Source organism: Herpailurus yagouaroundi, unplaced genomic scaffold (assembly GCF_014898765.1).
Source record: "Herpailurus yagouaroundi ecotype Mexico unplaced genomic scaffold, PumYag 29, whole genome shotgun sequence".
Taxonomy (NCBI): Eukaryota; Metazoa; Chordata; class Mammalia; order Carnivora; family Felidae; genus Herpailurus; species Herpailurus yagouaroundi.
This window is the reverse complement of record NW_024412377.1, coordinates 55514362-55532331: the sequence shown is the minus strand read 5'-3', so window position 1 is coordinate 55532331 and position 17970 is coordinate 55514362. Positions and strand designations below refer to the sequence as shown.

The window sequence follows — 17970 nt, the reverse complement described above, 5'->3', positions numbered from 1 at the left end:
GAGCTCACAGAATCTATGAGATCTAGGTAGTCCAGTATTATTTTAATGTTATTAGCATTGCAATTCTCACCTACTAAGTAGAAGTTGTCTTATCAAGTGCTTGGACAGTAGGACACTGAGAATAAAAAGGAAAGACTTAGCTATAATCGATTGTTAATAGTTGACATGATATGGTGGCAGCAAGACAAAAGAAGTAAAAAATTATTCTGATTTTGATTATTGATTATTGATTTTGATTATTAAAGTAGGTAAATAATTTGCATCTATGTGGCAATGATGGCTTCAATATTTAGAAATTAAGGCTTCAGGGTCTGATTTGGACAACCAGAAGGGAACATTTAGAAGGCAGCTCCAAAAACTGGTTCTGAGACAAGGAAAATCTGATAACTGAAGTACTGAAGTGATATATCAATAAAAACTATAGAAAGCAGAGATTAATATAGACAAATCATTTCATCCAAATAAGTGATTAAATTTGGGAGAGTATTCAATCTTTTTAATTTTCTAACTTTGGGGGATATACATAGGGGTCCTGGATATAGAAGTATTTCTTTATCCAACCAGATGATGCATACTGCAAAATTTAACTATATTGTTGTTAAATATTTAAGAATAAATTAAGTATATCAGTCAGTGGTCAATCAGGAAAAAGAAGAAATTCTAGGTATTTCACAAAAATCATTTAATATAGGATATTAAGTCCTACAAGACCATTCAATGCATTGTAGGAATGAAGCTCAGGGAGGGTCTTTACGAGCTCTGTAGTAACTGACACCTAAGGTCATAGTTGTTTGTAGTAACAGGGCAAGAGGTCCACTGGGGAAAGCCACAGACTGAAGCAAATCTCTGTCTGCTGAAACCCACACATATGCCTTTTACTATCAATTCTTCCAAACCTTGTGTAAGTAATTCTCACTGGCAGAACCTATGCTGACAAAGGACTTGGGATCATTTTGGCTTTTAACCCCGAGGTTACAGCAGAGAGGGCAGGAATGAAACTAAATGCCAATAGGAAATCTGGTACAGTAACATTAGAATTTGTTGGTTATTGAAGGCTATGCTTCAAAGAAAATGTGGTTCAATATGATTGATTCTCCAAAGTTCAAGGTGAAGAACTCAATTTTACCTATTTACCCTTGTACTGATCAGGCTTGTGAAAACCAACAGAAGAATCTTTAAAAGTTTAATTTTATAATGAGTTATTTAGTGAAATGATTAGGAAGGGAAATGTAATAAGAACAGGAATTTTTAGTGGTTATTAGTTTAATATGTTACCTCCACTAGACTAGATGTTCCTTGTGGGAAGGGAGCTTCTCACTTAAAAAAAATTTTTTTTAATGTTTATTCATTTTTTTGAAAGAAACAGAGCACAAGCAGGGGAGGGTCAGAGAGAGGAGGACACAAAGAATCTAAAGCAGGTGCCAGCTGTCAGCACAGAGCCTGATATGGAGCTCAAATTCACGAACTGTGAGATCATGACGTGAGCCAAAGTCAATGCTTAACCAACTGAGCCACCCAGATGCCTCATGGAGCCTCTCACTTTGGATCATAAGTTGACACAATTGAAAGGGAGAATAAAAAGATGGCTATTAATTTATTCATGTTTTTTATTTGTGAAAGTCCTTTTCTTTCTCTGCAAATATTTCTTAATAGAAGTATTTAATAAATAAAAATATTTTAATAAATAAAATTTCAATGTATTTATAAATAAAAGTATTTCTTAATAAAAATAGGTTATTAATAATTGCATATACCAATAGTGAAATGGAAACTCAGGGTCAATCTAATGATCCTAGAGGGGAGAATGTCTAAAGGGATTACTGAATCATCAAAGAAAAATGGATTTTTTTTATAGCTTTTAGGTATAGTATATCATGTTTTATCATAAATTATTTGAAAAACTAGGAACATTATATTCATTTACCAAACAACTTGTATCATAAAGCTCAATTAAATTTAGAAATTTAATTGGAAACACTCAATTAAAATTCAATTTAAATTTCAGGAGCAGTGTCCATTAATAGGGGATCTATTAAATAAATTACATGCTGTAATATTTAGCCATTAAAATAAATAATGTTAATAGCAATAAGAAACATTTACTGAGTGTTTACTTTGTGGAAAACAGTTTGCTAAGTGCCTTACTTGCATTAACTCAATGAGTAATTTATTAGGAACATTATTATTAAGTGTTAGCATATAAATTTTATTATAATAAAATCTATTAACATAAAGATATTTCTGAAAAGAAAGAAACACCAAATAAGCTTCTTATGGAAAATCACATAACAGTAAGTAGGTAGTTTACAGCCATCTGATATGAATCCTGGGATATTCTCATTTCATACAAACATTTAATTGTATGCAGAATATATGCACTAAGACCATTTTGTTAACTATTTTCACTGAATACTCTACATAAGTTATCAACTACATAACCCCTTAATTATAACAGGAAAAAAATTTTACTTACAATAACTTTACAGTAAACATTGAATATAATATTAAGTATAAATATAATATATAAATATATGTTTTATTTCATAAAAACTGAAAATGAAAATGAGTGATTCATGTCTGTTATATTCCTCAGTTTTTCCAATTTACAAATGCTTAGAAAATCCTATCATACTGAGGATCCACTAGATCAAATATTGATTCCTATTATAAATAGAAATCATTTCAAAATACATTTATGATCACAAAATGAAAATTTTAGAACTTTATCCTACATAGATTTCTATAAAGAATGGTTGGAATGACATAAGCTTCATTAGAAGACAACTTATGTTTAAAGCCATCATATCTTTCTATACTATTCTTCTTTTGCATCCTTAATTACTTGTATGATATATTCCTTTTGCTACTTAACTAGCCGTCCCAAAGGACTTATTCTAATGGTACTCACCTGCATCCTTGAATATATATAACATCTTACACTGACTGTAAATAGCCAAACCACCTACTTTGTAAGTTCAGAGACAACAAATCAATGCATGATAAATAACACTATTCTACTTTTGACTAAAAAACAGGAGGTTAAAATGTTTCCCATTATTGCTACCAAGAAAAAAAGAAAATTTTCTGCCTTTGAAAACAGATGTTGACTTCTCTTGACAGAATGTAAGTTTATCTACAGAAAAGATCCATGAATTCTTAATACATTTTTTCATAATAATATAGTCAGTCCTTTAAAAAGTAAATGTAAGAAAAAACTGTATATATTCTCTATAACAAGTATTTAAACCATTTCACATACCGACAGAGTTAAGTAGTGTATACTTCTATACACTACTGTATAGATATAGGTATATTCCTAGCTTGAGATTCTTATAAGGCAGACAGGTACACATATGAATACATATATCACAAGGTATTTTGAATTTACAATAGTATAGGAACAAACATAGAAAAAAATAGCAATTAATTATGATGTGTCCCCATGGTGGTAGTAGATGGTGGGCAAGGGTGCTGAGAAAAAAGTATAAATGAAGAGAAAAAAGTTATGGATGAAATGGCATTTAAACTTGGTCTTGATAAGTGAGTAGAATCACAGTAGAAAGATGGATTATAAAAGCAGTCCATGCAGACTAAATATTATGGGTAAGTTCTGAGTATTCTCATGTATATAATTTAATTAGAGACCATAAATTGAAGCACATAAAAATGTCAGGATAGGTACTCAAATATGGGTCTAGCTATAGACAACTGAATGCCAGAATAAAGCATTCACAATTGATTTGGTAAATAAGAGAGAGAAATTGAAGGATACAGAGGAGGAAACCTGACTTGCAAGAGAAGAAGGGAAGTCTACTGGAATTTGTAGGAATGATGTTGAAAAACAATTTTGATAGTGTAGGTAAGAAAATGTAACCTTGACCTGAGGGAACTAGTTATAAAAGACACCTGATAGCTATCGGTATAACTCTAGTACTTTCCTGTAGCAAATTTCCCCAGAAACATATTAAAAAACCAAAATGCTAAGGAAAATCAGTATGTTGTAGGGAAGGCCAGCAAAAGAAACTATGTGCATATGTGTGTACAATTTTTCCTTTTGTTTTGGATGCTACTTTTTTTTTTTTTTAACAGTATGGTAATTATTAACTTCTGTGCACCATAAAAAGATAAGAAGACAAAAGTAGTCTGGGCTTAACTTACAAATTAACATACACGCAAAAAATCATCAGGTACATCTGTGTGTTATATCTCCCTCAGTAATATGTCAAAAAGACCACCTACTCTCTCAAGAATGATGCCTGCAAAAAGCAGAGAGGAAAAAGTTCTCGTCAAGAACGCTTTTTGTTTTTCCTACAGCAACATTAATTACATTGTCGGCTAGAGCTGAAAGAATGAGATAAGCAGAGGCAATCTGATTCTCATCTTGTTTAAACTTGTCAGTTCTAAAATGAAGTCAAGAGTTAGTCAGGGAAAATGGAGAAGGTCTCCTTCCTCATTTAAAGATAAGTGGGAAGTCCAACTCCTGAATTTTTTTAAAAGGAGGGTTACTCTCTAGAAGACAATTGTCTCTTTAAAAGTATTTCTAATTCAGCCTCTTACATGACAGCCTCCCAGAGTCTGAGAGTGATATGTTTCATCAGGAGACACTCCCATCTTCAGTGCAGCTCTGTATCACCTGTTCTGCCTTTGACCCTCTGCTAAAAGAAAATGGATCTCTACAGTGCTTAGAAGCTGCCAAGATTTAACAAATTTTTAAGCTGAATTTTTGCTTCAACTCAGTGTTCTTACTTCAGAGTTCTGCTGTTTCATGTGGCGTGCTAGGCAACCCTAAAGAGAAGCTACTTTCAATAAGCACTTATTTGTTAGAATTCTGACTCCCAATATGACCCTGGAGATTATATACATGTATCTCCAGAGGAGAGAAAGAAGGAGAGGGAAAACTGAGAAAAGAACAAAAATAGATGAAGTATGAATATGTAGATCACCTAGTGAAGGGAGAGTTAGAGAGTATGACACAGAGATGTGAAACAAAGCATCTGAGAGGATGTGATGCCTGGGATTTGTCCCAAGTATCAAAACACTATGAATGTGCCATATATTGAAGGGAATTTCAATACAGATCTTATCCGGTCAACATTTTTTTTTTCCCTTCTGAGTTGTGAATCCTCTTCCTCTTCTAGTTGTGTATCTCTAAATTTTTCCTCAAATAAAGCCTTTTATTTTTTTCAAGTGTTCAATGAGTGGAATGAAAAGAAAGAGACCATTTTATTTCTCATTTCTTGGACACATTTTTTTTTTATCCCTTAGAAAGTAAATACATTCAAATAATTACTTATTAAAATTATCTGGGACAATGCTTTAAAAAGCCCAATCCATGAATGGTTTTATTGTTGAGATTAATATATTTCACCAAATTCCACCCACTATTCCATATACAGACTGTTCTGATTGCTCACATGAATTTTTTAATTAGATATATTTTTAAAGTATATTCTTTGAAGATTTTTTTTTTAAATAGAAGCTTAGGTACATGAGTGAATACTGACTTTATGGGGGAAAAAATATCACTTGAATCAAGACATGAGGTCTATCCTATGCACCAATGCGGTGCCTACAATTTTGATGTGACATTCCAATGAAATCCTGAAAGTTCAGGTTTAGGGTACATGGGCTGGGGGAAGACTATTTCTCCATTATCTTCTTCATAATCTGAATCTTAAAGGTCGGTTAATGATGGCAAACTGATGGAGAAAAACTAAAAGCAACAAAAACAAAACCAACAAATAAGTTTTATTGTCAATTGAAAAAAGAAATAACCAGCCCTGATAAGTAACAAAGAATCCTGATTTTAAAAAAGAAAGTGCATTTGCCAATTTTTTTCTAATCTCTTTAAAGTTTTTCAATAGTTCTAAATTAAATCCCTTTCATCCTTATCTCTTTTTCCATCAGAAAATCCGAAGGGTATTTGGATTCAGACATCCATTGCACCAAAGATCTTTCATTACACAGCACAAACAAGCACTTTTATTGAACAAGAACCCAATTACTTAACCTAGCTTCAGGTTTCATTCTACCCTGCCGCATCTACCTTGACAGAAGCCTACTAATCTCTTCTGATGGACGTTGCTACATATCAGTTCTGATACAGAGAGATGATTCCTAACCTTTTTGTAGAGAACCACTGATTAAATAAGCTCAGATGCCCATCTCAGCTTCCTTGGACCCATGAATAACAATGAGAAAGAGTGCAGACAGATATGGACCCTTTCCTCCTCTGTATAAGGAACCAGCATTCAAAGAGTTGAAAAAAAGGAGTACCTGCTCAGAGAAAATGACTAACATTTACCAAAGTCCTGTACTGGCAGTGTCTGAGGTTCTCTCCAGTTTGTTTCTGTTCTTTAAATTACTATCATGCTCCCTCCATTTTGCTAGTAGAGAAGAAAATAAATTCCGTGAAGTTCTTGTACTTTTGTTGCTGCCATTCTTGTTTTCAAACTTATTGATAAACAATGTTAATGACTTGACCTTTATGTCAGAAATTCTCAACAGTAAATGCACATTAGAAGAACCTAGGAACCTACAGCCTGAGTCCCATCCCTACAGATTTTGATTTAATTCATCAGGACTGGAACCTGAGCATTATTATTGTTTTTAAATTTCTCCAGATGATTATAATTACAGCCAATGTTGAGAAGCATTATTTGGTGTAAATAGCAACTAAATTTTGTTATTATATTAGAATTATGAGCAGCTGTTAGGAACCATTTTAGTTTAGCTTCATTTCCAAAGCAGGAATATTTTAAAGAAAAGCCTCTGGGGGCACCTGGGTGGTCCATTGGTTAAGCATCCGAATTCCTCTCAAGTCCTGACCTCCTGGTTCATGAATTTGAGCCCCATGTTGGGCTCTTTGTTGAGAGCTCGGAACCTAAAGTCTGCTTCATATTCTGTGTCTCCCTCTCTCTCTGCCCCTCCCCTGCTCACACTCTGTCAATCTCTCTCTCTCAAAAATAAACATTAAAAAATTAAAAAAAAAGGAAAGCCTCTAAAAGTTAACACTCATGAAGACATTGTTACCTCACAGGAAAGTCTATTTCTTTGGTTTACTTTTTAACATTAAATCTTTAGAGAAAGTTCCCAATATATTTCAAACTATCCATGTACAAGACTGCTCATGACAACACTGTTTTTCTTAATAAGTTCAATAATATCCGACAATAAAGAAGTGGAGTTACACACACAAACACAGAGAAAGAGAAAGAGAGGGAGAGAGAAGGAGAAAGGAAGACACCAACTAACTCACATAAATGGGAATAGGGAGAATGCCTTCAGTGTAAAATATTTTACGGATGTACTTATATGCATACATGTACATGCATAATACCTTTTTGAAGAACACTTGTAAAGGGTAGTTTCTAGAAATATAAGGTTAGGCTTTTATTTCTAGTATATACCTTTTTAATTATTTCTATATTCTAATCATTTGTATGAACTGGTTTCATATATTTCAACTTGGAGAGACTATTTGGATAATGGGATAACAAATCATTTCTGCTTCTTTTTTTAGAAGTTTTTAGTATTTTCCCAATACTGATGTGAAATTAGCTACCCACACTCTTCCTTGTCTTACCTTTTGGAGGTGATGAAGTTACCAGTCTTCTATATGATGGCCCATTAGCTATTTTAAAGAAAACAGTAATGTTTTCCTTTGGTGGAAACTCATTTCAGGTTTTCTTCATATTCTTTTGAAGACTGTACTGTGTGTTTAGTATTAATGTGCTGGTATTAAAGGATATGAAATAATTTTACCAATTTTTGCCATGAAGAAGCTTACATTCAATCAAGGAGATAAAAATAAAAACATAAATAAAAAATAAAAAGTAGTAATTTCATTGCAAGTTTATTAGTAAACAGAGGAAACAAATGCCCACAGGGGGGTCTATTCTCTCCAGATGGGGAGCAACCAATACAGGGAGTGTAAAATTGGCAAATGGGCATGGAACGTTTTTCTCAAAATTTACTTTTCAAGTTAACAGAATTTTGATGTGTTATTTTATTTCAATTTTACAACAGTACCAGATATTATTATTCCCAATTTATAACCGCATAAGTAGAAGCTCATGATATAATGGCTTTAAGATCTTTTCTTCTCTGAGCATGTTCTGATTCATCAATGTTGCTCTACAATAGCCAAGAATTAAATATACTTTCTAAATATGGTCTGATCAGTGCACAGGTAAGTGATACTACTGAGTCCGCTGATTTTAGGACTAATACCTCTGATAATTTGTTCCAGAGTGAAGAGAGTGGAAGGGAAAACAAACAAACAAAAAAAGTTGATAGGAGTTGGGTATATGGAGAAAGAAACAGCTAAGCCTGCCTGGAAGACTCAATGATGGCTTCCGAGAGCAGGCAGTGTTGGCTTGAACTGAGAGTTGACAAGCAAGGTTGAGTTTTCCAGGGGATAAATAGTGGGGTCTTCATTCCAAGCACAGGGAGTGATACAACCAGAGTACTACCTGTTTAGACACTATGGATGCTTTCACATTGTGTACAGTCACAAGAACAGGAAAAAAGGGGCAAAAGAAGTGAGGTTTGAAAGGTAGATAGAGGACTGACCATTATTATCTTGGGAATTTGGATATGATTGTAAAGGCAATTAATATAACAAAATAACAACTCATTTTATGTCCTGGAGAAATTCCTGTGTATTTTCCAGACCTTAAAAAGGAATGACAACATATATAATAGAGATACTCTCAGCTAAAATAAAAAGTCACATAAGTATCAGTAGTCTTTAAGTTGAAATGAAAATTTAATACTTTTGTAATTTTTACTCCCCATCAGGAACACAGTTACACACTTTTGTGAGAAACAATGGTCGTTTTCATTAAGCTATGCATGATATACAAGAGTCAACAGGTGCCTAATATGACTGCTTGTGGTTAGGATCACTTTCAAATTTATTTTGGCATAGTATTTCCATCAGAAAATTCTAAGTCAATTTTTTTTTTAAATTTGTACTTCTATTACAGGTCATTTATTACAGGCTGTTTACTATGATTTTTTGCTTACAATTTCTTGTCAAATGAAAAGCCCTAACTTAGCTTCTCCCGAACGATTTCAAGCTTTAGCTTCTATAGTACAGCTGTCTACTGCATATCCTAAAATTGGGATCCCTACTGGGAACAACAGGAGACCATGGTGAGGAAAGAAAATACCCAGCAATATGTATGAAAAGAGATTTTTTTGTCTCTTACTTTTAATGTTCTTTAAGATAGCATGCTGGTTTCCTCTGATGCAAGAACATTCCTCAAAAGACACTAAATTTAGAGTCTTTAAACAATATTCTGCTCTATGAAATTCTTATAAAACATTCATTGTTGAGATTTTTAAAATATGGGTTAATAAGTAGTTTCAGATAATAGCAGAACAAAACTACTTATTTTATATTTGGAATATAAGACTAAACTGTATTTGTGTGATACAATGTTAGGGACTATACTGGTTATTTTTACTTGATAGAAGTATGATTTATAGTGTCTGTATGTAGATTAATTGTGATTGTTTCATGTTTTATTGTCAAATTTCCTTGGCTAATAAAGCCACAGATAATGAAGCTGGCACAAGAGATCACTTTCTAGAGTTTTCAAAGTCAATATGTCAATTAAGATCCGTGGGCTACTCATTAGTACCGGAAAAAAATGAACATGCTGAGCAATAGGAGATTACAAGTCTGGGATATCAAACATCTGTATTGACTTATGACAGCCTCAAGTTCTCTCTTTTGTGAAGTGATTTAGAGGGGCAAATTACTTTTCACTAATTTGACAAAGATGACACTTTTTAAAACTTCCTAATATAGGTTCAAAGATGCTGCATCACATACATCCATAAACCATGATACATATATTGCATCAAATTCTCCAAATACATACTGTCCATTTCATCTAGCAGAAGCATTAATTTATTTCATTCATTCATTTGACAAAGACTTATAATTCACTCAGTATGTACTGTGAACAAAGTTCTGGGTTAGCCAGAGGAGAAGGGGAAAAAAGAGGTAACCATGGTTTTCTGTTTCAAATACCCTACAGAGATAGATACTAAGCAATTAAATACATGATCAGTTGATTATAGCTGGTGTAAGTGTCACAAAGGAAAGGTGCATTATGTGAGAACATACAATTATCATCATATAGTACCTTCAATGAGAAAAACAAGTATGAATATATTCATATAATATAGATATTAATTTACTAAATATAATTGAATATGTATTTATTGAGAACCCACTATATTCTATTCATTCTGTGGGGGTTAAGGATCATACAATGTAATTGGGGAAACAGACATATGCAAAGCCAAATGCTAAAAGCTACAGAAGCACAGATAAAAGGTGGTCCCTGAGATTAAAAAAAAAAAAAAAAAAAAAAAGAATACTTGGAAAAGAGAACTGGTTCATTCATTTAATAAAATATTTATTAGACATTTATCATTTTTCCAACATGGTGCTTGGTGTTAGGGACTTATGTCAATAAAATATAACCCCTGCCTGTAAATGACTCGCTTTCTACAGCAGTGGTCTAAACCAGGATGGTTTTCTCCTCAGGGGACATATGGCAAAGTCTGGAGACATTTTTTTTTTTTTTTTGTCATAACTGGGGAGGGGACACTACTGTCATCTAGTGGATAGAGACCAGAGATACTGTGAAACAGCCTACAATACAAAGAACAGCACCCCCAATGATGAATAATTATATATCCCAAAATGTCAATAGTACCAAGGTTGATAAACCCTTGAGAGCCACAGAGAAATAAGTAACCAATTACAATGCAGCATTATTAGTGATAAAATTGGGCTTTGTTTTAAAAGACTAAGGAAAGAAAAGGAATAAATGTGATGCATTAAGGATAGTAGGCAAAGAAAATCATTTAACATTGTACACTATTATTGCAAATTATGGTGAGATTCTGGAAATGCCTGTCAAAATGAAGATGGCAAGGTTAATAAAGAATGGATGTGAGAGGGTTTTTGAGAGGTAAAATAAAAATTAATTTATTAAGCAATTATATGATGAAAGTTTGTGAGGAGAAATGGTTGAAGCAGATGGAAGAGTCAATGATTTCCTTACAATTTGTTTTGTTTGGGTGGTAGGTTAGATGGTGTTAACATTAATATATATCAGGACAAAGGGGAAAGACAGTTTTGAAAGATATTAATAATGATAATAAAAATAATGCTTGCATGTTACATGTCAAACAGTATGTTAGTCACAGCAAACTATTAAATTTGTCATAACCCTTGTTAGGGAGGTAGAGCTATTTAAAGTAAGTACTGTTATCTCTAATTTTTAAGAAAGGGCAAGAGAGATTAAATAAATCACTCAAGGTCACATTGCTTATTCATGGCAACATCCAAACTCCAACTGATATTTATCTTCTGAAGCCAGTGTTGTCAACCTCTATGCTCTACTGGATAAGTAAGGAGAGACTGTAAACCATCCAGGTGGAGTTTTCACAGTTTGGATTTAGATTACCTGGGTTCTCCAAAAAGCAAAACCTGGCATAAAAGTTTGTATACTACCAGTTTATTAGGGAATACAATTCCAGAGAAGCAGAAGTGAGTAGAAATTTGAGTGAGACATAGATACAGGGAGAGCAAACATTCAATTTTAAGTCAAGCACACTTGATTGTTGGACTGCTGGAATGTCTTCTAAGAGACCATCCTAACTGTTGCATTTCAGGATAGTCCATGGATAAGACAAAAGGGAGAATAGTCACCACCTCTCAACAACATTAGTTAAAAATTTGCTCTAAAAACTTTTAACTCTTCTGCCTTTCCTACATTGCTCATCTAGAGATACCAAGTGGGTGTCAGTGGCAACAGAGATGTCTTGAGGCAGGAGGCAAGAAAGACTCAGCATGAATGGAAGATAAAACACGATGAGTTGTGCCAGTGAGAATCAATCACAAGGAAAGCTAATGCAAAATAAGAGGCCAAGCCCTGAAACAAATACAACTGCGAAGCTACGCAATGGTGTGTACGAAATAGCTGACATATCTGTTCTAAATATTACCAGCTTTGTTGTGCTCAAGTTATTTTCCCTTCTGGGGTCTTAATTTTCTCATCTTCAAAACGGAGAAAATCATAGTACCTATCCAGTAGTATTGAGAGGATTGAAGGATTTAATATATATTAATAATTTAAAACAGAATGAACATACGCACCAAATGCATTTATCATTTATTATTGACATCACCATCATCATTGTTGAGAAGGAGAAAATCAATCCCTTAATAGCCACAAATGTACTGAGTCTAACAGCAAGGCCTGGGTGTTGTTAGAGCTGGCCTGGCACCCACAGTTAAGGGTATAATGTCCTCTTGTTGAATATAAATTATCTCGGACAAAACACGAAGATCCAACAATGTCACTTTGTGACCATGATGAAGTGAGACAAAAAAATAAAAACTTAATTTATCAAATAGAGAGTACGATAGTCAATACTCCAAAGAGTATTTGAGAAAAATGGGTAAAATAGAAGACAGATTACATTGGGCAAATTGATGAGCAGGAGATGGGGAAATCAATCATTTTTAAAGTATGAATGTGAATAGGACAGAGATGGGAATTTAACTTGAGGAAAATATAGGGTTGCAGGAGAAATTACTTATGACAGGGAGAAGTAAACATTTAGTTTGCTTTAAGAAAGGCTCTGTGGGAAGGAAGTGTTTGCAGATCCAAGAAAGAGAGGGGAAATCTGATGAATTAAGTTCTTAAAGTACATAGAAAGGAGAGATAGCAAGAAAATCGTTGAACTAACCCTAAAAAGGAAAAGGTATTTCATTCTCTGAAATTGGAGGAGAAAGTGAGATAAATCCTGGTATCACTGAATATGAAGAATCTGTGATAGAGGGTCAAGAGGGGCAGGTAAGAAATTTCATCACTGTTGACTTGTTTTCTCACTGAGGAAATAATCCAAGACATCTGTTGAAGTTAAAGGATAGTAGCTTGGTAACACTGGGGCAGCCACAACAAAAAAGGGACCTGGAGCCAACAGGAAAGAAAAAGGTATCAGACATTAATAATTATGCAGCTAACACTTCTTTTTGTGGGTGTCAGTGAGAGCGGAAAGTGCGCCCAAAGGCCTCAGGCACACTGGGAGAGTACAAGGTGATAGAGCACTGCCTGCCTACCCCAAATGCCATACTCCGCACCTCTATCACGTGCAAATCATTGTACCTAATCATGTTGTCACCAAGGCCCACTTCTGGTACTTTGTGTCTCAGCTGAAGAAGATGAATATATCTTCAAGAGTAATTGTCTCCTACGGACAGGTGTTTAAGAAATACCCCACATGGATCAAGAACTTCAGCACCTGTCTGTGCCATGATTCCCCCATGGCACTCACAACATGTACCAAGAGTACTTGACCTGACCACTGCAGGTGCTGTTACCCAGTGCTACTGAGACATGGACACCTGGCATCGCACCTGGGCCCACCCGATCCAGATCATAAAGGTGGAGGAGACTGCAGCCAGCCAGTGCCCACCAGCAGCCAACCAACTCCACGACTCTAGGATCAAGTTCCCACTGACCCGCTGGGTCTTGCATGGCCAACAGAAGCCATGTTTTACCATCAAGAGGCCCAAAAGCTTCTTTTAGATACAGAGCTTCCCTGTCCCTAGGTCTGCCTAAAGAAATGCCTTGGGAAAACCAAAAACCCAAAAAGCCAAAAAAACAAACAAACACAAAAAAACCTAAACAAAACAAAACAAAGAGAGCGAGAACAAGAACGAGAGCGAGAGAGAGAGAGAGAGAGAGAGAATGCAGTTAAGGCAGAAGATTCTACACTCATAACCCTAAAGGACCTAATCAGTATAGCTGTCATGTTTCTGTAGAAGTTCTAAGCATCTGAGATGACAAGGAGACAAATAAAATTCTTGGACCAATCTCTGTAATCAATGGCAAGTTTTCTGTGGTGAAAAGTTAAGAGGAACAAAAGAATAAAAAGTCTTAAGTGAGCACAATTGAAATGAGCGATCAATGTGTCCAGGCCACATAAACAGGAAAACAAAGCCGGCTACAGAATGACCCATTAAAGGAGCTCAATTTCTAGGTCACTGGAGGTAGGGAATGGAGGAGGCAGGTGGAGATGTAAGGGTGGGGTGGGGTGGGGGACAGCAGCTAGGCTCAGTAGCAGTGCCACTGAAGGAATTTGAAGTTTCGAAAGATAGAGGGTTTCAGATAAAGGGTTTTAAGATTTTGGAAACCAAACAATTATACAAGATTCTTAAGCATACAATGATCTAGAAATGTGTCCTTGAAGTTGGGCAGTGGTATGGAGGGAAGAAACTAGAGAAAAGTTCCAAGACCCTAGTGGCCAGGAAAGGTGTTACATGATAACAGGAGATAAACTTTAAAAAGATTACTAAATATTAGTTATCCTATTTTCTCAGGCCAAATAAGATTTCTAGTATACTATAAAAAGAAGGAATAAAAAGAAAGCCCCTTTAATGTTCATATTATAGTTCAGAAAACTTACATTATTGTATAACAATTTCATTAAACTGCAGTAAGATTTATTTTTACAGAATGCTCATATGCTACAGATAGACATTACCTTCTGAAGAAGATGTCAAATAGACTTGTTTATGCCCACAGAAGCCACATATGTAGAAAAAGCCACACACATCTACTACAGTTTCTGGAAAAGAGCTGAACAAATTGGTGGTAACTACTGATGGAATTTAAAACAGATTCAAAAGATATAAGAAGCTACATTGTTAAAAGAATGGTATATAATTCTTGTGCTTTTTTATGTATGAGATTCTTCTTTAAAAATTTTTTTGATGTTTATTTATTTTTGAGAGAGAGAGAGACACAGCGCAAACAGGGGAAGTGCACAGAGAGAGAGACACAGAATCCAAAGTAGGCTCCAGGCTCTGAACTGTCAGCACACAGCCCTACACAGGGCTTGAACTCATGGACCGCGAGATCATGACCTGAGCTGAAGTCTAATGCTTAACCAACTGAGCCACCCAGGTGCCCCTCTATGTATAAGATTCTTAATTTAAAAGTAACTGGATAAATCTCGTGACCCTAGTAAATATTTGGTTACAGTCAAGCTTTATTTAGCCCTGAAAAGAAATTCAGTGTTCTCTCTTGGTAAAATTTTAAAGAATCACTCATTATACCTAATTGTTCTTCCAGAACATCTGGCTGTTAGAGGTAATTTAGTAGGACAGAAAATACTCATAGATTACTTGCTACAAATAAGATTGTACTCTTTGTCTATATTATGAAACATTAAATCATATTTCCAAAGAGAGAAGTTACCTGATTATATCCTTGAGAAAACTCTATATTTGGTAAGACCTTATTTTAAGGTTTGACTTTTTCCTGCTGCTGATCATAGACATAAGGAGAATAATCAGAACCACTAGCATAAGATGGCAAAGAAATGCCATAAGAAATACTTACATAAGATATACCAGGAAAGCAAACAAACAAACAAACAAAAAACTTGTTTTTTCTGGGCAGTCTTATTGTGATATGTAGAATTTTCTTTTACAAAAATTAGGTGATTTTGAGTGGCATTTAAAACTAAAAGATAGGAAAAATCAACATTTTTTTAATTTCATTTTTCTTCTGGAATCCTCAGGCAATATTATAACTGACTCATTTAACTTGTCTGAATTAGTTTTTAATAAGCTCTCAAAGGTGGACCAATTTTCTCTAGTTTCTCCTGGGAACTGGAGATAATTAAATGAAGGTGTGATCCAAACTCCTAAGGATATTTTTTGGTTAATTTTTGAGACTTTTTTCTTCTAACTAATTTCCCTTAGATCTACATACCATTCTGACCCGAAATCTACCATGGGTGATTAAGAGTTCTGCTTGCTTCTTTCACTATCAATATGACTAACTCTAATTTCAAACTTAGAATTTACCTGCAAAGCTGAAAAATTTGTCAGTTATTATCTATCATTACACTCTGCCTTATTCACACACACAAAAAAATCATTTATTGATTTCATATGTACCTAATGATGGGTTTTACATTCTTAGCTATTAACCTACCGCTCCTTTTGGTTTTGGTGTATTATTAGAATTCAAACCCAAGTCGCTTACTCTTGTCTCTCAACTTCCACATATCTATTGGGATAACCAGAAATTATGAATAGGTCATGTTTGAGAACCTAGAATTCTGCATGTAATTTAACAGCCACTAGTCATGTATAGTTATTGAGCTCTTGAAATGTGTCAGTACTCTGAACTGAGATGTGCTGTAAGTTTAAAATACAAAGCAGGTATTTAGGTCCTAGTACAAAAAAGGTAAAATATCTCATTAATTTTTATATTGGTTAGATGTTGAAATAGTAATAGTTTTATATATTTGCTAAAATAAAACATTGAAATATTTTTATAGTGTATATAGTATAGTAGTCTGGCTATAAAAAATTTTTAAATTACATATGTGATTCACATTTCCATTTCCCATTACAATTTTATTGGACAGTACTGCCCTAGCACAAAGTTTGAAATAAGTATTCTCAGTAAATGTTGTATCCTACAAAAGAAAGCAGGTATGGAAAATGTTATAGGACACCCTACTATCTGCCCCACCATTTCTCATGAGTTTTGCTCATCCTTTCTCTTTGAAAATAACCAAGATTTTCTTTTTCTTTTTTAATGTTTATTTATTTTGAGAGAGGGGAAGAGGGAGGGATAGAGAGAATCCTAAGCAGGCTCCAGGCTGTCAGAGCTGAGCACAATATGGGGCTCAGTCTCACAACTGTGAGATCATGACCTGAGCCCAAATCAAGAATTAGATGCTTAACCTACTGAGCCACCCAGGTGCCCCCAAAATAACTAAGATTTTAAAACAGCTGTTTAAAGATATCCCAAAAATAAGCAAGATTTTAAAACAGCTGTTTAAACGTATGGATTCGCAAGAACCAAGTTTTAAAGTGTTTTAGAGTGTAACCCAATAATTGTAGTCTTTCTACTGCTTACAATGTGATGTGTTATTCTGTAGTCATAACATTCAAAATAGCTGAGGAGGTATGAAGTTGAATAGAACCTCTGCATCTTCTGTCTCTAGCATTCTTTAGACATTAAAACAGTTATGCATGGGCAGACAAAATTAAAAAAAAATAAGCCTCTCACATATTTACTCCTCTGGTCACAAATGTACAATGATTCCCCAGGCAGCATTTTGCAAGCACCCCACTGGTAAATGCAGTAAATGATTCAGCACTCCTCTGGTCATGAATAATTCATAGGGGAAGAACCAAATACCCAATTTGTTGGGTTAAGTGATGCCTACAGTGGCTTTTAAAACTTATCTACAGACTTATTCCCATTGCTCTATTTTTTTAACCATATCTTTGTGGGAGGACAATTACTATGATGGACATAAAATGTGAAACTAGTTAATGATACTGCAAAATGCTCCATAAAGTTTAAGTGCAACATGGAATAATTTCTCCATTTCTCTAAGTATGATGACCAACCTTAGGATTCATGGAAACATCAAATGTCTGTTTTAAATAGGGATTTTTTAAAGCATGGTAATGTTAGCTTTTTAACTATGGATGGCATATTATCATTTAAAAATTTCTCATATCTTCCACTCATTTTCATATTCTTTTAATCATCAAGAGTATTCTTTTCAATAATTAAAGAATCCATGTTCATTGTAACAAGTTACAAACAATAAAGTAGAAATATTTTATGTCTTTTGATTTTACAACTCAGGTTTAAAAAAGACTCTTAAATGTCTAAAACTTTCTAGTTCTCTAGGCTTTGATCTATCACATATGTCAATGAGGAATTACCACCTCCAAAGCGAATTTCTTACTCCTAGAGCCATGAAGGTTTAAAACATCTTTTTTTTTATGTTTATGTGAGATTAATTTACCTGTAATTTATACCTACCGATACTAATTTACACTGGAACTGTGAAAAACAAGTATAATCTCTCTTCTGTGTAAACTGAACTACT

The 17970-nt window shown here is 34.3% G+C and overlaps 1 pseudogene; it reads left to right on the top strand.

Moving 5' to 3' along the window:
* The first annotated feature begins 11902 nt into the window (after window positions 1–11902).
* On the top strand, window positions 11903–13625 carry LOC121041762 (60S ribosomal protein L18a-like; annotated as a pseudogene).
* The last annotated feature ends 4345 nt before the right edge of the window (window positions 13626–17970 follow it).